Source organism: Lactuca virosa, chromosome 7, assembly GCF_052849685.1.
Source record: "Lactuca virosa cultivar CGN04683 chromosome 7, Lactuca_virosa_CGN04683_v6, whole genome shotgun sequence".
Classification (NCBI taxonomy): Eukaryota; Viridiplantae; Streptophyta; class Magnoliopsida; order Asterales; family Asteraceae; genus Lactuca; species Lactuca virosa.
The window spans coordinates 34,827,992-34,850,728 of NC_136432.1; the positions used below are offsets into that span (position 1 = coordinate 34,827,992).

At 41.7% G+C, this 22,737-nt stretch overlaps 1 long non-coding RNA gene across 1 annotated transcript; it reads right to left on the minus strand.

The window, feature by feature from the left end:
- Nucleotides 1-8,327: 8,327 nt before the first annotated feature.
- On the minus strand, nucleotides 8,328-9,233 carry LOC145125568 (uncharacterized). Its single transcript, XR_013716050.1, has 2 exons — nucleotides 8,732-9,233; nucleotides 8,328-8,624 (listed from the first exon to the last, which is right to left on the minus strand). It is a non-coding gene; the product is annotated as an uncharacterized LOC145125568 (long non-coding RNA).
- Nucleotides 9,234-22,737: the final 13,504 nt, after the last annotated feature.

A 22,737-nucleotide genomic window follows, 5' to 3' on the forward strand; every position in this document is an offset into this window, starting at 1 on the left:
GCGATGTCTTGATGCAGAGGGGGCATGTGATCGCGTACGCCTCGAGGAAGCTGAAGCCTCATGAGGCGAACTACCCCACTCACGACCTGGAACTGGGGGCAGTGGTGTTTGCCCTCAAACTCTGGAGGCATTACTTGTATGGGGTTCGGTGCACCATCTTTACTGACCATAAAAGTTTGAAGTATTTGATGGATCAACAGAACCTTAACATGCGGCAGAGGAGATGGTTGGATGTACTGAAGGATTATGATTGCGAGATTTTGTACCATCCAGGGAAGGCCAACGTGGTAGCCGATGCTTTGAGCCACAAGGCGGCAAGTGCTCCGATCGGGAATGTTTGTTTGAGGATGACGGTGATCTCTCCATTGTTGGATATGATCAACGAAGCTCAGGTAGAGGGTTTGAAGAAAGAGAATTGGAAGATAGAGCGGATTCGTGATCATATTCCCTTGTTTGTTCGGGATAGTCGAGGCCTTTTGAAACAGTGTGGTCGGGTGTGGGTGTCGGTATCCGGGGGTGTGAGAAAGAAGATCTTGCAAGAGGCGCACAAGTCCAAGTTCTCTATTCACCCGGGGGCCACAAAGATGTATAGGGATCTGAGGTTGAGTTATTGGTGGCCCTGCATGAAGCGGGAGATCGCGTGGTTCGTGGAGCGGTGCTTGAACTACAGGAAGGTCAAGGCCGAACATCAGAGGCGTCACTGAAAGGTTCAGCCGCTACCCATTCCCATGTGGAAGTGGGAAGAGATTACCATGGAGTTCATCATGAAGTTACCGATGACGACGAGGGGCGTGGACTCCATTTGGGTCATTGTGCATAGGTTGACGAAGATTGCCCATTTTATTCCGATCTCCGAGAGTATTTCTGCTGAGAAATTAGCAGATATGTATGTGCGGGAGGTGGTGGTCAGGCACGGAGTGCCAGTATCGGTAGTCTCGGACCGTGATGTTCGATTCACCTTCAGATTCTGGAGGAAGTTTCACGAGGAACTGGGCACACAGTTACACTTCAGCACTGCGTACCACCCCCAGACAAACGATCAGAGCGAGCGGACGATCCAGATGCTCGAGGTTATGCTACGGGCATGCGTATTGGATTTCGGAGGGAGTTGGGATACATACCTCCCACTAGCAGAGTTTTCATATAACAATAGTTATCATGCTAGTATCGACCGACCCCCATTTGAAATGTTGTATGGTCGGAGGTGTAGGACCCCAGTTTGTTGGGGTGAGGTGGGGCACCGAGTCATGGGAAGCACCAAGGTGGTGCGTAAGACTACCAAGCTGATCCAACAAGTGCGCGACAGACTGCGAGCCATGCAGAGCCGTCAGAAAAGTTATGTTGATCAGCGTCGCACGGATCTCGAGTTCCAAGTGGGGGACTTCGTTTTGCTGAAAGTGTCACCATGGAAGGGTGTCATTAGGTTTCGAAAGAGGGGCAAGTTAGGGCCCTGATATATTGGTTCGTTCAGGATTTCAGCCCGGGTGGGCAAGGTAACTTACCGTTTGGATCTGCCGGACGAGTTTAGCCAGATTCACAACACCTTCCATGTGTCTCAGCTTCGGAAGTGTGTCACAGACGAGGCTGTAGTTATTTCTTTGGATTACATTCAGGTGGATGAGAGCCTCAACTACATTGAGAGACCCGTTGAGGTCTTGGATAGGAAAACTAAGGTTCTCCGTAACAAAGAGGTGAAGCAAGTGAAGGTGCAATGGAAGCACCACAAGGGCTCAGAGTAGACATGGGAGCCGGAGGATGAGATGCGAAAGCATTACCTGGATTTGTTTGCGTCAACAGACTTCATGGACGAAGTCTAGTTCGAGTGGGGGAGATTTGTAACGCTTGATTCAGGTATCCTTTATTTCTCAACATTTTAGGGTTTTGGACTGGAACTCGACGAGTTGGGGAGCTCCAACTCGTCGTGTAGGGATCGCTTTGGACGCGGGATTAATGGTCTACTCGATGAGTTGGAAGGCCCCAACTTGACGAGTAGCTGGAAAGGAAAACCCTAATTTTTAGGGTTTGCACCCTATTTAAATGCCTTAAGCCTCATTGTAGCCTCCCTTACCGCTCCTTTTGTCCAGAGAAACCCTAGTTCGTGCTTGCTCTCTCATTTTGCGTGTGTGGGAGCTTGGAGAGTGATTTTTGGTGCTTTCTTGAAGGAGCTTGAAGCTTGGTGTTGCTTAGTTGAAGGGAGAAGCTTAGGATCTAGACATTCCTCTGTTGTGACAGCCATATTAAGGTATAAAGTCGATACCTTGAACATTTATTTGATAGATCTCTTCATTGAGAAGTTTATGACCTTTAGTACCTTATTTTGGAGTCCTTCTTGGATCTGAGCATGTCTTGAAGTTATGACTTTAGATCTAGACTTTTCATGGCCTTTTGAGACTTAAAGTTGCCATCTTTATCAAGTCTTGGCCCTCCTCCATGCCCTAGGTCTCTTATGAAGCTTAGATTTAGTGATTTTAGCCTCTTGATACCATGCATCGACGTAAAGTTAACAACTTTACGTGGTATCTCAGCCCTAGGGGACCGGATCTATGGTTTGGAGGCATTAGACTCGCTTGGAAGTGACTGAATGAGTTAAGCCTAGGAAAAATCGACGAGTTGCTTATCCAACTTGGCGAGTTGGATCGTGGTTCCCTGACCTTTCTGATTACTGAGCAAACCCAGCGAGTTGTTAAGATGACTCGGCGAGTTGGCTAGGGTTTTCTCGGTTTTCTGAAGATTGAAGGAACTCGACGAGTTGATAGATGCACTCAACGAGTTGGGTCAACATGGACTGTTGACATTGACTTTGACCATGGTTGACCAAGTTTGACTTTAAGGGTATCTTTGGTATTTCGGGATTTTGATGAAGTTAGTCACATGGTGGTTGTAGGCAGTTGAGTTCGGAGCTGTGAGTTGGGATTTGATCTTACCGGTTCAACAGTTTTTGGAGAGGTGAGTCTCCACACCATACCAATGGATCGAAGGCACCAAGGCTGGCTCATTATGTGATATGTAGATTGTTAGTTGATTATATGATATGTTGGTATGACATTTGCATGGAAGACCCCGGGGGGTTCCCGTGGCAGTAGATTAAGACCATGTGGGGGTTCCCATGGCATTTGGTGTAAGACCTTGGAGGGTTTCCATGGCATCCTAGTATGTTTGTAGGTTTTGCTTATATGATATTTCTTTGGTTAGCTAAGACAATGTGGGGGTTCCCATGGCAGTTAGTGAAGACCATGTGGGGGTTCCCATGGAAGTTAGTGAAGACCATGTGGGGGTTCCCATGGCAGGTAGTTGAGACCATGTGGGGGTTCCCATGGCAGTGGGTTAAGACCATGTGGGGGGTTCCAGTGGCACCCGGTGTAAGACCTTAGAGGGTTTCCATGGCATCCCTATATGTTTGTATGCATGGCTTATAAGGTTTGTGTAGCTGATATAGCTAATATGGTTTATGTGATTATGGGGATTGTGTGGGGTATGTTATGGGGAACTCACTAAGCATTAGCTTAGAGTTTGTTGGTTGTTTCAACTATTTCAGGTTCTAAGGGCAAGAGCCCGGCGTGATGGCGCGGCATGCACTCCCTGGCGTTTCATTTGGGACACTCCGATTCTATGAATAATTTATCTGATGTTATGGATTTTGAAAACAAATGTGTTTGGAAATTTTATATCTTTTGTAAATGTTTTCGTTATTAAAAATGAAAAAAAATTTATTGGAAATTTGGCTTGTTACAATTACTTAGGCTAATAAGCATTTGATCTAAATATCACTTTTTATGATCCGTAGAGCCGTGTCGGTTTGATCGCGAAACTTCGAAGAAGCATAACTTCTTCATACGAAGTCGGATTTAGGTTTTCTATATATCTACGGAAACCATATTGACACTTTCTACGTGATTATAATGATTAGTTTGGCAAAAAAAGTAATATATTTGTAATTCGAATTTATAAACAACAGTTAATATTGAATTTTATTGGAACGTGAAAACTAGGTGTTACAACTCTCCCCCACTTACAAAGATTGTTTCCCCGTAATCCTACTCCTAGCGCACCTAGATATCATCTTATCTGAGTTGTCAAGATCAATTTATGATCCGGCCATCGTTGCCGCATCAGTATTTCTTGTAGAACTTTTCTTTCAACCGTAGATGTACTCCCGAACGTTTCACGAAGTCTTCCAAAACTGAAAACTTGTCGATCTGGACTTCTAGAAATTACACGCTATGATTGACAACTACCTTCAGAAGTGAAATGTCGATACATTCGACTCGTTATAAAGCGACTAACTAGGGAAACGGTCTCTTAATGGAATCCATTTTCCAGAACATGCCTTTAAAAGGCTTATGGTATATCGTTGTTACTTTGTGTTATTTGACAAATTTCTATGGTATACCCTTAAAGAACACACGAATCCAGATTTCCAGTGGTTTCTCTACCTAGTTCAGGTGTTCCAACATCCTGAATTTTAACCAAAATTACTATAACAGGTTTATTGGCTTGAAAACTCTGAAACCAATACTCTAATATTGGTGACGAACTCATTATAAGGATTGATTATCTTCCATTATACTAGATTATAATGCTAGTTTATAATGAACACAAGGTCTCTAATAACCTTCTTGCGAGGCTCTAACTACTTTTCCTATATCAAGGTACAACTATTGTTCGTACAATTCGTTCATGTTCCCGCTCACGATATGTCGTGACACGATCCAACTACTGGGATTTCGATGCCAGATCGCTCTTTTCATCATCCTTCCTTGATCATAATGGATCTCTGCATTTTTTAGAACAAGATTCTATGCGCGGAAAAGGTTTGAAAACTCAAACCTTGAATTAACTTTTAAGATCAATGTCTGCTTCTAATAAGTTGGTCCAGTCAAGTCTGGTAAACCAGTCGAGACTTGAAGATGATATTCAACAAAGTGTTCAACAAAATATCTAAGTAAAGTAAAATGAGTATGAACAAAGTAAAGACAATTCAAGAACAAGTAGAATGTAAGTGAAAGAGATTTCACTTGCAAGAGAGTTTAAAATTGATGTGAAGAGAATAATATGATTAATTGCTTTTCTTGGTTCATAATACATGAAACATCAACTCCTTAAATAGTAAAGGAGAGACAAATTACAAACAGAGAGAACATTATAAGGACTAGATAATACTAAGTGTTTGACAATTCTGACACTTAAAAGATTTATTGATTTGGTCCTAAGAGCTGTTCCATTAACAAAAGAAAAAAAAGCATTAAATGCTTGTACAGACTCAATCACATCAAAATACTAATCTCGGAAATGACTTCATTTTGGAATAGGATAAGCTTCAGAATATCTTCACATCTCGGACTGAAGTTGACTTCGGATTTGCTTTGGTTCGGATTGCTAGAGGTTCACTTTTTATGCATTAACAGCATTCTCTAAGACGATGAGGTATCTTAAAGGTTGAATCTTGATGCTATCTATTGGCGACTACGTAACCTACTGAATTCCTTATCTAGCAGCCCCAATGCTGCCAAGATAAATTTCATATTCTTGAGGGTACAAACCTGTCGAGTTCTCTTGGCTATCTGAGCCACACCCAAGAATTTGGTTAATTCCTAAATCCTATCAGACGCTTTAGAGGAAAGAACAACCTTTCCTTGGGAATCAAGAAGCTCATAGCCTATGAGTAATCTTAGCATAAGAATTCCTTCTTCTTTTCCCTTGAACAATTAAACCCAAAACGAACAAATTTTATCTACTTGTGTTGCACCTTCGTGGTCCTCGACGTAGAGACCAAAAGTCGAACTTCTCTACGCACTTTCATCTTATGGGTCGGTTCTCCCCCACTTGGGTTTGACCCATTATCTTTCACTACTTTTCACTGATCAAATCCCAAACTGGCTTTGTCTATGCAATCTGTAGCTTCTTTTGACTTTGAAGAAACTCATATTTTTCCTATCCAATGAGCTCTGACGTTCCCATTTTAGTACTATTACTTGTGCCTAATGCAATTGATTTTCACATAACACGACTAAAACAGGATAAGATCGTGACAAGCACAATGTTGTCTTGAAATGTAATCTTAACACTAACAACAACATAAACTTAACATTCCATATTTATTATAACTTTATCATCATATATTTATTACATAGGGTTTTAGATGAAGTCTAAAATCACTATTAATCTCTGCGATGCGATCATATTCATGTTGGGGATTTTCCTCGATCAGAAGAAAAACCAACCATGACTTATGGTGCTTCCTTTGCTTCCTCTACCATGAGTTGAAAGGCTCGCCCTTTGGCCCTTGGTTGTCTTTGAAGTTGAAAGGCTCGCCCTTTGGCCCTTCTGGGGATTTACCTGTTGTCCATCAGTTATCTTTAAAGTTGCAAGTGATGGAGCTTGTATTGCGACTGTTGGATTCAGAAGAGGACAATTGGCCTTGATGTGACCTATCTGGTTGTAGTGGAAACATATACACATTCTTTATTCTTCATGCTTACAGTCTCAGTTGTAATGTCCTTCCTTGCCGCACATGAAGCATATCAAAGCGCGACAAGCTCCTTTGTGTGACTTCCCGCAGTTGTTACATCGAATACCTCTCTATCCTTCATACCTCGATTCGTCGGGCTTAAATTTCTTGGTTGTTGGCTAAGACGGAGCTAGAGTCTGCCTTTTTTTCCTTTCGTTGAGTCTCCAACTCAATTTCTCTTCTCTTGGCATGCTCTTGCATTTCTGCTAAATTCTTGTATCGATTGTTTGATAGGAACTTCCTGATATCAGTCTTGATCATACTCAATTATCGAGATATCTGCACTTGCTCCGATGAGGCATATTCTGGGAAAAACAAGGCTCTCTCGGTGAACATCTTGGTGATCTCATTCACAGATTCAATGATCTGTTTGAGTGACAAATATTCTTGAGTGAGTTACTCCATCTCTACTGGTGGAACATACTCTACCTTGAACTTCTAAATAAATTTTTCCCAAGTCACCACACTCTTCTCGACAAGTTAATAGTTCTTAGTGACAAAGTTCCACTAGTCTTTTGTGTGACATCCTAGAATTTAGGTCAAAGACTGTGAACGATCAAGTTCACAGTAAACCTCTTGGTAATTTTACTCATTGAGTTTTAGTGCATCTTATGTGAAATAAATGAGTTCATTTCAACTATTATAAGATACCAGATGGTATCTTACTTCCAAATATATAATCTGGCAAACAAATCAAACAGCTCAAATTGCAACCCTAAGAATGTGTCAGAAAAAAAATGAAATTTTGTATTAAGACGTTGTTAGAAAAACAAACATTCTAGTCTCATAGTATGTGTTTCCCTGTTTCCGAAAATATAAAGAACGTCCAAAACAGAGTTCGTATGCAAAAGATACGACCGTTTTAAGAATCCAAAAACCAGTATAATATCGATTTTCTTAAAACTGTCAAAACCGTTTCTATCCGTTGAGGGACTTGCAGACCTCAGATAGAAATTTTGAGAACGTTATTGGACTCAGACTATATTCTAATATTTAATTTTATAATCAAAATATTTTTATCAAAAATATTTATAAAAGTAAACAAAAAATCAGACATTTTGAATCAGTTACTCGCGAAACCTTAAACTATGGATTTCGATGTGATTTCAATTATTGACAATATATTATAGAAATAATATATTATTATCTAATCCAACAATTGTGAGTTTTAACTATAGAGATAACATTATATTTTTATTTTTAAGTATAACCATTTATGTTGATACATAACCAATAACTTGTGATCAACTATAGATAAGTTGTTATAGATTTTATAAATCATACAATAATTTATGTATCAATGAACATTAAATGATCACAATGTGTACATATTATATGGTTAAAATATCGTAACAACACTATATATATATATATATATATATATATATATATATATATATATATATATATATATATATGTCATATTATTTTCCAAATACCAATTACTAGCATATATGACAATTTGGACACTTATTACATACAAATCTAAAATTCTTTATATATATTACAAACATACATGGAAAACTTTTAATAGGAGAGTGTATAAATATTATGTATGTATTATTGCCTTAAAATGTCTCAAACAAATACACACACAATATTGTTAAATCTAAAATTATATATAAAATCTATTAGAAATATACATCAATACACACACTATATACATATTGAAACCAATACATTACACAAATGTATGAATGATTAAACCAAAGCATTACTTGCAAGTCTTTGGCTATCAAATAGAAGATTTCTTACATTCTTCTTTCAACCAACTACATCTCAAACACAAAGTGCATCAATTACACACTCAAATACCCAATAAAATACAAAGTACCAAATATATATTCAAATTAAATCAATACAATGCTTACAAGTTAAAACCAAAGTACAATCAAATTGGAAGTTACTTCCACATTTCAATTTACCTAAGTTTAAACACAAATAAATTCTTGATTGAAGCTGTCAGGAACATGCCCCTCACACCTTCTGTTTCCCTCGTCTTTTTTTTTTTTCGTTCTCGTAGCAGTCAAGAACAACTCCATTGGAGGTGTTGTTCTTGTGAAATCAGTCAAACCAATGGGACATCAAACCTCCATTGTTCTTCCTTCTCCTTCTCCTATCAAAGATCAAACCCAAAAATCCATTTTTGTTCCTCCATTGATTTCTATCAAAAAAAAAAAAAAAAAGAACACGGGAACTGCTGAAGTAGCCCCGTCCACTTACCTGCAACCATCGGAACTGAAGAAAGCAGCCGAGGAGCTGCTTGAGCAGCCCTCGTTGCACCCACCGAGACCACCAGCAGCACCGCTGCTTCTGTTTCTCTTTTCCTTCGCAACCCCTTAGCCACACAAAACCCTCGATCTGAAAACCCCGAAATCGCTTTCCCTTTTCGCCCTCGCTTTCTCTCTTTTCTTACCACCGAAGAACGACCTAGGAGGACCTCGTCTTCGTCACTGCTGCTGCTCGCGACACCTCACCGGACCACCATCGGACCCTTCCCTCCTTCGCATCGCAAAGCCAGACGAGGATGAAAGCAGCCTCGCTGCTTCTCCCCATCTTCTTCCTTCGCCTCGTCAAACCCCGGAGATGAACCTTCTCGCGATCGATCGACGAAATCGCCCCTGCGACCCTTCGTGTTTTCCCCTCTCGCTGTGTTCGTCCATTGCTTTCGTTCGTTCCTTTCCTTTGCCCGATCAACAAAAGGAAACGGGCACAAAAAAGCCCTAATTTCATTAAGTATGAACCATTAAACACAATCAGTCCCTCCATGAGATTTCCTTATACAAAAAGCCCTAAATCATTGTGATTTTAGAAAATGAACACATTAAACCCCCCTGCTGAACCCTTTATTCAAAATGAGTCATTTCCCCAAAACTTTGGTGTATTTTAAACAAAACAGCCCCTCCCATGGAGATTTCTTAACAAAATCGGCCCAACTCCAAAAATTAGCTTCCATTTAAACCAATTCAGCCCCTCCCTTCATTTATTTTAACCAAATCAGTCATTGTTTGGTTAATTAAATTACCAAACAGCCCCCAATAGTTTAAATTCGTTACGAAACGGTCCCAAAAGTATTACTTGCAAGACTCTGCGGTTTCTCACGCCAAGCTTCCCAAAAATAAACGAACTCTGAACAACTCGAACTCACGCTTCAAGGGTGAGTGCTTACGGCCCCTTTTTACTATTTTAATTATTTCGGGGGGGGGGGGGGGGGGGGGGGGGGAATACATGTGGCTATATACTTTGTTTATACAAATATATTATCCTTTATGCGAAAATACAATAAATCTAGTTTATAAAAATGTTATTTAACAATTTAGCATATTGTTAAAAATCTAGTATAAACTTTTCGTATACGTATTATGATTATTTTATCGTGTAATAAGTAGTCCACACAACAAATGCTATATGATACAAAAATATTTGATTTTTATGCGACATTGTATATTATAACAAGCAAGCTATAAAACTTTGTAGTAATTCAAGGATTCACGCTATTACTATTCATGTATGTCTATATGTTTAAATACATAAAGTTTATACATGTACATATGTTCATTACTTTGAAACATACATCTTTATAAAAGCGAGTACATTAAACTTTTACATACATACCAAGCATACTCGGCCTTTATAAACTTTATACAATGAAATTCATTATGCCTAGTGACTTAACCTCAATTAAGTTAGGGCTGAGAGCTATTCACATACTTTTTAGTTAAGGGATTTTTAGTGAGACTATATTCATTAGTTGAGTTTAAACACTTAGCATACCCACACTACTATAACCGTTAATCTTCGGAGCGAGATACATATGTATAGATCTATACGGGGTTGACATCCCCACCTGCAGTTGCTAGCTACAACCTCGACCGATCAATCGAAGCGGGTGATAAGTGTCTAGAATTGTTACTACAACGTCCAATGAAGCGTTGTAGGGGGGGTACATTCAGTCAAATAGCTCGGTTATAGGACTCACTATAAACATTAACTGGAATCTCTCTCGCTCTCTCTCTCTCACTACAAACCATGGGCTTGGTTGCGTTCAAAACTATTTTAAGTATGGAATTACTTATGTAACAGTAAAGTTTGGTTTTCAAGGAGATTCAAAGATTCATTACAAACATAGTTTTAAGTATGGATTTACTTAAACAAAAATACGTTTTGGCTTTTAAAGACTCGTTGCAAACACTGTTTTAACTATTGTTATACCTACAAAGAAAATATTTTTTAGTCTTTTAAAAGTATTACTGTTGTTATTATAAAACCTGTAACACTCACCAACATTGTGTTGACCCTCAAAACTACATGTATTCTCAGTAAATCACTAAACAGACATTCAAGATGGATTGGATTACAGGTGACCTAGTTTACTTGCTTTTGTATTATATGCCTATCTGTTAAGGCAATTCATATATTATTATTATTTGTAAAAACCTTGTATTCAAATATCAAGATGGAACAAAAATGCTATATTGTTTATTGTTGTACTTGTGCTATATATTCGGTTTACTTGTGATCCATGAACATAGTCGCACAGTCCGGCGTGTTCCGCCGGCTCGGCCGGGGGTGTGACATTTTGCTCCTAGACGTAGAAGATTATGCGCATATCTGAACTTCTGGTTCTCCGCATAAGCACAAGTTTAGATTCATCCTTCCACATCCGAGATCCAACTCATGGCAACAACTGGATCCCTAACACTATCAAACTCCGGAGGTTTGGTGTTATTGGACTCTTGATAGGGAATTACCTTTTCTTTGGACGAGATTAAAGCAGCAACATCAGCCGTGGCTGTAGCGGCAACGATACTAGCAACGACAACATACCGTTCATCAAACATGGCTACCAATTCAGTCTTAATAGTGCCGAATATTTCTGGAATCATCTATCTTACAACCGCTGGTACCGCCGCCTCTATCCAATCGCATGTATCAGCCTTACTTGGTCTTGACCCTTCAAATCCGGAACCGAACCCGCTTGCTCTTGTGATCATCACCATGTTGAAGGTGTGACGGGAATAGGTTAATAAGAATGTAAATTACTCTAAAATGATATTCGAATCCTCTCCAGTTCCTTAGTAACTTTGTGGCTTTTTTGATTCCTGTGTGGGTCTTGTGCTTTCGGTAGTACTGGCCCATACTACCTTCCATATCTATCCACACTAGATCCAAGACTTGCTCCAAGGTTTTTCCAAGTCACTACACTCATCTACCGGTAGGACTTTTCACACACCTAGTGTTATAAGGGTCTAATCACCCATGTTCCTAGACTCCACTAGGATCTTCGCATCTTTCCCGATGCCCTACTTTGTGAATATAGGCCTGATCGAGCATCTATTAAAATTTCTAGACTATCCTTCTATGATTCCTTCCCATTTCTCTCTACTATTAGCCGAGGAAGAACTTCTACTAATATTAACTAGTTATTTGATGAATACGATTACATGCCTCTAAAATCAAATAGTCTGTCGACTGAAGACACTATGACGGTTAGACTCAGACGAGAGCTGCACAATAGCGCCAAATCAGATAATCTAAAACTATTTAATTTTGGGAGCATGCAACCTAACGTACTTGTTGAGTAACTAATTAATATTAATATAGGTTCTAAGTAGCAAATAACAAGCAAATCCCTAGGCTATAAGGCATCTTAACTATCAGGCAATTCTAACCGCTAATTCCTGAAAAGATCGCTAGCCTACATACTAGCATTCATTTCTAACATTTCATATATTATCAAGCATAACAAATATGAATATTTTGGGAATCACTTTCCTTTTGGACTTTGGCTGACTGCATGCATCACATTCTTTCCTTTTTGTGTTAATCTTTATATGAAAAGATTTATTAAAAACTCAGATCCTTAGTTTGAGTTTGGAATCACACGAGTTTTCATCCAATTCACTCAAACCAGGGCTCTGATACCAACCTGTAACGTCCCAATTTTTCAACCCAAATTTTTCATTTTTATTTAAAATATATCAGAGTATAATTACATTATGCGGAAACATGTTGCGAATACGCGTGTGTACTGTCGAATGTTGACCTTCTCATGAACCCATGAAGTACCTGAAAACCATTTATGTTTAACTGGGTAAACACGAAGCTTAGTGAGTTCCCTAAAATACTATATACCACAATACATATATCGGCCCAGCCCAATAAGTATATAAATGATCCCTTCTCAATGAGCTTATAAACGGGGCTTGCCCCAACTACATAATGGCCCCCGCCCAATAAACCTAACGGGCCCCGCCCGACATACAAAATCATATTATACATATAGAGACTACACTTTAGGATTTACTAATACATGCATATAGAGGCTATACCTTCCATTCTACTACTAACTTTACACACAATAACATTGAGCGTCGAGGAACTATACTATTGACTCTACTCTACTAGCTCTTACAAATGAACACACATGGATATGTATTGTAATATACAAAAAATGAGGTAACTTACTTGGATAATCTTTCAGAAGATTAACAACTCTCTAGGCTATCCCACTTGCAAGCAACGTGCCCAACGAGTATTAACCTATATTATTTTTACTTATTAATCGTTAAGATAATCTGGTAATTAAAGCTAGATCTTTCACTAATCCCAACAAATACCGAGAGTTCTATCAAATAAGGATTAGCTAGGCAAGACCGTTGGGAGGCATGACCATTTTGACATATAGCCTTTCTGAAATCCAACAACCAAGCCAACATTATCATTCTACATACCTCTCTCATAAATAGATCAATCAATATTATAACTGGAATTACTGATAAATCTTATTTACATATTCATAACAATGACTATGAATATAAATATAAGTTACACTTAAAGCATAGTATGTGTAACTCAACTTACAGTGATTTTCCTGACAAAAGTCTGGAAAGTCGTGGACAGAACTCCAACCCGAATACTTCTATCTACCGGGCTCTTAAAGACTCCAGAACTTCACCAACATATTCTAGATACTCCAAAATTTTGGATCGAAAGAGAGAAAATTCGAGAGAGAGTGCATGGAGGGTGTCGAGAAGTGAATGGTGGTGAAATGCTATTTATAGGTAGATTTTGGCAATGTGTACCACACACTTAAGGCGACGTCTCCTCATTTGTTTTGTGTCGTGTGTTAGCTTCTCTGTGGTCCGCTTTTCCACCTTCTAGAAGCTTGCGCCGCGCTCCACGCACAGTGCAAAATGCAAATTTTGTAAATTCCATAAATCCTTCATATAAGCTCCGTTTTCGACATTATTTATACCCAAGTGTAACTATCGATGAGATCTACAACTTTCTTTTAGACTCCGTCAGATCATTTTCATTTTATTTTTAAAATTATACTTTTATAGGTTTAGACTGGTAAAGTTCGTATAAAAATCATAACTCTCTAATACGATATCCGTTCTCGATTGTCTTTATATTGACAGAATCATATCGACGAGATCTTCAAATATGGTTTAGATTATTTTTCCTAATAATCGACCGATCATAATTTTGGTTTCTGTGTTGTACACTGCTGCACTGAAACTTCTAAGAATCATAACTTCCTCATGCGAAGTCGATTTAGGCATTATATATATGCACGCTCTCGGTTTTACAATTACTATGAATTTTGTTTACATTAATTAGGCTAATAAGCAATTTATCTAAAATTCACATCTTACGATCCACAGAGTCATGTCGGTTTAATAGCGAAACATCGAAGAAGCATAGCTTCTTCATACGAAGTCGAATTTAAGTGTTCTATATTTCTACGGAAACCGTATTTATGTTTTTAGGATTGTTCACTATTTGGATAAAACCGAAATATCCAATTGGGCAATTTGGATTTGACTATTTGATTCAGATATTCGGATTTTTGGATTGGTTCTCAACAAAACCGAATTATTATTTTGAATTTCAGATTGGTTTTTGTTTATAAAATTAGAACCGAGAAATCCAAAAAACCGACTAACAATTTATTATTAATTTATTTTTAATATATCTATTTTTATTTATTATTTTTATAATTTATTTTTTGAAATAAAGTCAAAAAGTTTCACCTAATAAAAAAACGTTAATATATATTTTCTCTCAAAGTTTTTTATCTATTAAATATTAAACTATGATATACCTTCTTAGTATTTGTTTATAAAATTTAAATCACAAATAAATAATTTACTTTTTTTTATTCTTCTGTAAAAATTGGATAATATTATAATCATATGTCATTTTAAAATGTTCTGGTTTTTAAAAACCCAGTTATAAAAACTGATCCAACCGAATTGTAATTGTGTAGATCGGATCGGATTTCAATTTAGTTTGGACTATTCGGATCCATATTGTAACGCCCCGTTCCTGCTACGCATTTAATTTATTAAAATATTCATTTTGTAAGAGCTACTCGACGAGTTGGTAGCCCTAACTCGTCGAGTAGGTGCCAGCTTGGTCGCGGGATTTAAATGGTCTACTCGATGAGTCCGAGCCTGGACTCAGCGAGTAGGTCCATCAGGAGGAAACCCTAATTTTCAGGGTTTGCATCCTATTTAAAAATCATATCTGGCCTCCACCCCAGCCTCCATCACCTCCAAACCCTATTATCGAAACCCTAATCCACCATAAGTGATCTTGAGCTAGTTCTTGCCATTTTTGAGTGTTTTTGTGCATTGTGAAGCTTTTGGGAGAAGAAGAAGGTAGAAGGCTCAAAGGGGAAGAAGTAGATCTAGGAGCTACACTTCATTTACTGTATTTTCTGGTAATCAAGCTTCCAACTTGATCATTCATCTCTTAGATCTAGTTATCTCCATATTATGAAAGTTTTGGGTCAAGAACCTTGGTCCTTGGGGTTGGGATGTCCCAAGTGACTTATATCTCAGATCTAGGATCTAGAAAGGGTTCCATGGCATAAAGGTGCAAACTTTATGACCATGGAAGCCCCATGCAAGCTTATAAGCAAGCTTATGGTCTTTATAGCCCTAAAAGACCATGCATGGAAGGAAAGTTTGGAGCTTTATGTGTGGAACAAATGCTAAAACCTTAGATCTGGGTTTGTATGCGTGGAGTTGAGATTATATGGCCTTTTGGACAAGATTCATGTTTTATAGGAATTAGGGTTTTGTCTAAACCCTTTTAGAAGAGCTATGAACGGGTAAAGTTGGAAACTTTACCCTTAAGAAGGCCTTTCCAGTGGACAACCGAGCTAAGAACCTTGGATCTAGAAGATAGGGGCTTAATCTGTTAAGATGGCTAAACAGACCGAAGGACTCGTCGAGTCCATAAGGGAACTCGACGAGTCATATCGTGTTGTCTCGATTTCAGTTAGTAGAACTTGACGAGTCTGTTGAAGGGCTCGACGAGTAGACGAGCCAAGTCACGACTAAGCAGCCCGATAGAACTCGACGAGTCGGTGGAATGACTCGGCGAGTTGAGAGGTCGACTCGGCGAGTTGGTCAATCCAGAATGTTGAATTTGACCAGAGCGTTGACCTTGACCAGGGGTAAAATGGTCATTTTATCCTATGAAGAGTTATCAGTTTTTGATTAAGTGTTATTATGGATTTATAGTCGGAGAGTCGCCGGGACAGCAGACAGGGATTCCTCACTCGAGTTTTCAGCAGTCATTCTTGTGAGGTGAGTTTCTCTCTAGTAGGAACAGGTCTAAGGCCACAATGTCGGCCTGTTTCGTTGTTAATTCCGGACTACGGTCCGATGTCGGGGCGGTCCCGAGAAGAGTATATGTATGCTTGATGTCTTTGTGATTCATGCATGTTATGTGTTATGTGTTTTGGGGCAAGCCCGATGCATGTTAGTGATATGTTATCTGTTATGTGTTCCGGGCTTCAGTCCGATGTCGGGGCATGCCCGACGCATATTAGTCATATGTTATCTGTTATGTGTTCCGTGCTTCGGTCCGATGTCGGGGTAAGCCCAATGTATGTTATATGCTTATGTTATGTGTATATGATATATGATATGCTATGTATGTGACGGGGTAAGCCCGATGCCGGGGTGAGCCCGATGCCAGACGTGGTCTGATGTCGGGGTGAGCCCGATGTCGGGCAAGAGTCCGATGCCGGGTTCGTCCCGATGCAGCTGGGCGGTGTCCCAAAGTTTATGTTACATGTTATATCTTATGTGTATGGTATATGGTAGTTTGGGGGAGCTCACAAAGCTTCGTGCTTACAGTTTTCAGTTTGGTTTCAGGTACTTCAGGTCGCAAAGGGAAGGGCTCGGGATGATCGCATGGCACACACCACAGTTTCAGCATGTGATTGTTTTGGACTATGATGATTACTTATATAATTTGATACAGTATTTGACATGATGTTTTTGAGATACATGGTTCTTGTTTTATTATGATGATGGATGTTTTATGGTTTAAATAATGATTTTAAAACGAAACTTTTGGACTGTATTCTTGGATTGTTTTAAGTTGGTATCAGAGCCTTGGTTTGAGGGATTCAGGATCGCTCTCGGGTGTGTCTGAACTCAAACTAAGGAATTGGTAGGAAAATTTTCAAAATAAAATCATTTTTATAAAAAGAACTTTGAGAAAAAGAAAAGAATTTTTGAAAAGAGAAAAGAACTTGAAAGAAAGATAAAAGGGTGTGGTGCATGCAATCAGCCGAGCTCAAGTAATTACTCCCAAATTACCAATACAAGTTTATGTTATGTTATGATTATCAGCTTTATGAGAACAACATGCTAGATTAGGACTAAGGATCTAGGAATGATGCCTTATGTGCCTATTATATGTGTATCAGCTTTATGAGAATTGCATGCTAGTTTAGGACTAAGGATCTAGGAAGGATGCCTTATGTGCCTGTTATATGTATCTCAGCTTTATGAACTGTATGCTAGTACAGATTAGTCAGGGATAGCATGGAAGAGATATGTTTGATTACGTTTACTCGATGCTCGAATGTTGCTTGCTTTGTGCTTTTAGGAGTTCTAGTTACTTTTACTAACTAGAAAGTGAATATGTTACGTTACATATTGCGAGGACCAAATAATTTCAGAAGGTTAGGTCTAGCTCTATTGCGCAGCTCTTGTTTGAGTCCAACCGTTGTAGGGTAGGATCTCTCATTCGAAGAATTATCTGGTCTTAGTGATATGTAATAGTATTCACGAGCTAGTTAGGGGAATGTAGCAGGGACTTCTTATGCAGCTGATAGCGGAGAGTGGGTTGGTGATTACACTAGGGCAAGCCTAGGATGAGTTTAGTATGAGATCAGTAGTAGTAGTAGTAGAAGTGACTTGGTGGAGTCGAGGCAGTTCTTGAGGAAAGTACGGATAGATGTGGAAGGTAGTATGGACCCGTACTACTGAAAGCAGAAGATTCGTACTCGAATCAAGGAAGGCTGAGATGAATACAGGAAACTTGTAGTATATTAGAGCCCTCGAGATATGATGAGTATACTAATGTTTGTTATGGTGTATTTTCAGTATGGTGACGTTACGCCATAGGCCGACTGGCACTGGTGAGGGATCAGGCTTGGGCTCTGGATCCGAGCAGATGGATGAGCAGACGAGGGAGTTTATTTCGTCTGAGATCACACGCAACATACTCGATCAGACTCCTGTGATCTTTGGATCGGTCAAGGAGGGTATTTTAGAGCTTCTGGATGAGAAGCTGAGCGCTTTCCGCACTGAGATAGCGGCCATGATGGGTCGCTCACACTGACTTTCAGGGAGTTCAGAGCTTGTGGAGCTCCCGACTACCATGGGACGCGGGACCCCATTGCGAGCACCAGATGGTTGGCGGATGTCGCCAACGCATTCCATACTAGCAGATGTCCTGAGGGGGACAAGGTTAGACTCGCGTCCTGTCTTCTGAAGGACAGGGCACGCGACCGGTGGGAGGAGGTTGGGAGATCCATTGGGGATGATTCAGTTTTGGATGCTATTACCTGGAGTGATTTCTCGGTCAGGTTCAGGGATGAGTTTGCACATGTGATTGAGGTGCAACAGCTAGCGAGGGAGTTCCAGGATCTTGAGCAGATGACAGAGACTGTGGCGGAGATCACCGCTAAGTTTCGGGAGAGGTCCCTTCTTGTTTCGCAGTACGTGGCAGACGAGGAGATGAAGAAGGCTCGGTACCACGAGATGCTGAGGAGTGATATTAGACAGTTTGTGAGCCGCTCCAGCTGCAATACGCTGGAGGACATGATTGCTAGGGAGAGAGAGAGAGAGAGAGAGAGAGAGAGAGAGAGAGAGATGGATGGATTTAGAGATAGAGAGAAAGAGGAAACCAGAGGGGGTCAGTCAGGGAGTTTGGGCAAGAAGCCCAACGTATCAGATCACAGATCTCGGAGGCAGCACAGCCACGACCGTTGTGGCAAATGCGGCAGGATGCACGATGGAACGTGCAAGGTGGGGAGTTCGGGTTGCTACAAGTGCGGCCGAACTGGTCATGTGAGCCGAGATTGCACAACCACTACCACCAACACGACAACATCAGATCTGTTTTTCTTCCAGTGCAATCAGAGAGGACATAAGCGGTCCCATTGCCCGAGTTTAGCAGCAGCAGGGAAGGTGGCAGCACCTTCTCCTGCCACATTGAGGATTACAGATGGCCGCCAGGGCTGGGCTGAGGCGCCTACGGCGCAGAGCAGGGCTTTTCAGCTCACAGAAGAGGAGGCACGAGCAGCTCCTGACGTGGTGACGGGATCGTTCTTAGTGAACGGCATATCAGCTTTGGTACTGTTTGATTCGGGTGCCACCCGATCATTTGTGTCGCTCACGCTTAGCAAGCGATTTAGTACAGCTCCGGGGGAGCTGGATATCCCACTTGATGTAGAGATATCCGATGATAGGACTGTCAGGGTTGCGAGGGTTCATAGAGGATGTACGCTACAGTTATTTCAGCAACCGTTTTTAGTGGATCTGGTTCCTATTCCCCTGCGTGGGAATAAGGTTATAGTGGGTATGGACTTGTTGAGCTCCAATGGGGCAGTGATTGATTGTGAGCAGCAGCTAGTGAGGGTTCGTACTCCTAGTGGGGGAGAGCTAGTGATTTAGGGCGAGAGGCCACAACGCGGACCAATTTTATGTTCAACAGCGAGAGCGAGACGCCACCTTCAGCAAGGTTGCACGGGATACATCGCCTATGTCATGGATACCTGGGATAAGGGTAAGGCGACAGTTGATGATGTATCGGTGGTGCGAGAGTACCCGGACGTATTCCCAGAGGATTTACCTGGGGTACCTCCAGAGAGACAGATCGAGTTCAGGATTTACCTAGTCCCTGGTGCGGCTCCGATAGCCAAGCCACCATATCGGTTGGCTCCTCCCGTGATGCAGGAGTTGTCGACGCAGCTGCAAGAGCTGCTAGACAAAGGTTTCATTAGGCCGAGCAGTTCACCATGGGGAGCCCCGATCCTGTTTGTGAAGAAGAAGGACGGGTCACGTCGCATGTGTATAGACTACCGGGAGCTGAACAAGGTAACGGTGAAGAATCGTTACCCACTTTCGAGGATAAATGATTTGTTTGACCAGCTTCAGGGAGCATCTTGGTTCTCCAAGATTGATCTACGGTCAGGATATCACCAGATGCGAGTCATGGATGATGATGTGCAGAAGACAGCTTTTAGGACTCGCTATGGTCATTATGAGTTTGTGGTGATGCCGTTTGGGCTCACCAATGCTCCAGCCGCGTTCATGGACCTCATGAACCGCGTGTGCAGGCCGATGCTGGATCGGTCTGTAATAGTTTTAATTGGTAACATCTTGGTTTACTCCAAGACCCAGGAGCAGCATGAGGAGCACCTAAGGGAGGTGCTAGAGACACTGAGGAGGAAGAGACTATATGCAAAGTTCTCCAAGTGTGAGTTCTGGCTACGCGAGGTGCAGTTCCTTGGGCATCTCGTCAACCAGAAGGGTATTTTGGTCGATCCGACCAAGATAGAGGCCGTGATGCAGTGGGAGATTCCGAGGTCTCCAACTGAGATTCGGAGTTTCTTGGGTCTGGAAGGGTATTACAGAAGATTTATTCAGGATTTCTCCAAGATTGCAGTTCCGTTGACCCGACTGACCAAGAAGTCGGTAGTTTTTCGCTGGGGACCTGAGCAGCAGGTAGCCTTTAAGACGCTCAGGTAACGATTGTACGAGGATCCGATTCTCACTCTGCCAGAGGGTGTAGATGACTTCGTAGTCTACTGTGATGCTTCGATCACAGGCATGGGAGCAATGTTGATGCAGCGGGGTCATGTGATAGCTTATGCCTCGAGACAGTTGAAGCCTCACGAGGCTAACTATCCGACGCACGATTTAGAGTTGGGGGCAGTGATATTCGCCCTCAAGATTTGCCGACATTACCTCTATGGGGTCCGATGTACCATTTACACGGATCACAAGAGTTTGAGGTACCTCATGGATCAGCCGAATTTGAACATGAGGCAGCGTCGATGGTTAGATGTGGTGAAGGACTATGATTGTGAGATACTTTACCACCCGGGCAAGGCCAACGTGGTGGCTGATGCCCTGAGCCGCAAGGCGGTAGCGTCCCCGATCCGAGACATCTGTTTGAGGATGACAGTGATTACTCCACTTTTGGAGCAGATTAGAGAGGCGCAGGTGGAGGGCCTGAAGGAGGAGCATCAGAAGTGCGAGAGGATTGTGGGTCGGGTGGCCTTGTTTGATTTTGACAGCCGAGGGTTGCTGACCCTGCATGGGAGGGTCTGGGTACCGTAATGGGGTGGAGTACGACAGGTATTGATGGATGAGGCCCATAAGCCCAAGTTCTCCATCCATCCAGGGGCGACAAATATGTACAGAGATCTTCGACCCGATTACTGGTGGGCCTGCATGAAGCGGGATGTAGCTTGGTACGTGGAGAGATGCCTGACCTGCAGGAAGGTCAAGGCAGAGCACCAGAGACCGCACGGCAAGATGCATCCGTTAGACATTCCCGTGTGGAAATGATAGGATATCACCATGGATTTCATTACTAAGCTTCCCAGGACCGCACATGGGGTCGATTCGATATGGGTCATCGTGGATCGGTTGACCAAGAGCACCCACTTTATACCGATCCAGGAGAGCATCTCGGCCGAGAAGTTAGCCGAGATTTATGTTCGAGAGGTAGTGGCACGTCATGGAGTGCCTGTCTCGGTGGTCTCAGATCGATATGTCCGTTTTACTTCCAGATTTTGGAAGCGGTTTCACGAAGAGATGGGTACTCATCTCCACTTCAGCACCACTTTCCATCCCCAGACAGACGGGCATAGTGAGAGGACGATTCAGACTCTTGAGGACATGCTGCGCGCATGCGTGTTAGATTTTGGTGGCAGTTGCGATACGTATCTTCCGTTAGCGTAATTTTCGTATAACAACAGTTACCATGCCAGCATAAACCGACCTCCCTTTGAGATGCTCTATGGGAGGAAGTGTAGGACCCCAATCTGTTGGGGTGAGGTCAGTCAGAGAGTTATGGGGAGTACAGAGGTAGTACTCAAGACCACCGAGCGGATCCAGCAGGTCCAGAGCAGGCTCCAGATTGCTCAGAGTCGGCAAAAGAGTTACGCCGACAAGCGGCGTTCAGACTTGGAGTTCCAGGTGGGCGATATGGTCCTCCTGAAGGTGTCACCCTAGAAGGTTATTATCAGGTTCCGGAAGCGGGGCAAGCTGGGCCCCAGGTTCATATGTACGTTTAGGGTGTTGGCCCGGGAGGGTCGGGTTGCTTACCAGTTACATCTTCCAGCAGAGCTCAGCCAGATCCACAGTACTTTCCATGTTTCTCAGTTGTGGAAGTGCTTATTGGATGATTCAGTAGTGGTACCCCTTGAGGATATTCAGGTTGATGACAGCCTGAACTAGATCGAGAGACTAGTGGTGATTTTAGCTCGCAAGACGAAGGAGCTGAGGAACAAGAGGGTGGAGTTAGTTAAGGTGCAGTGGCAGCACCGCAAGGGTTCAGAGTGGACATGGGAGCCCGATGAGGAGATGAGAGAGCACTACTCGGATTTGTTTTCGGAAACAGCAGACTTCGAGGACGAATTCTAAGACAAGTGGGGGAGAATTGTAACGCCCCGTTCCTGGTACACATTTTATTTATTAAAATATTCATTTTATAAGAGCTACTCGACGAGTTGGTAGCCCTAACTCGTCGAGTAGGTGCCAGCTTGGTCGCGGGATTTAACTGGTGTACTCGACGAGTCTGAGCCTGGACTCGGCGAGTAGGTCCATCAGGACAAAACCCTAATTTTCAAGGTTTGCACCCTATTTAAACATCATATCTGGCCTCCACCCCAGCCT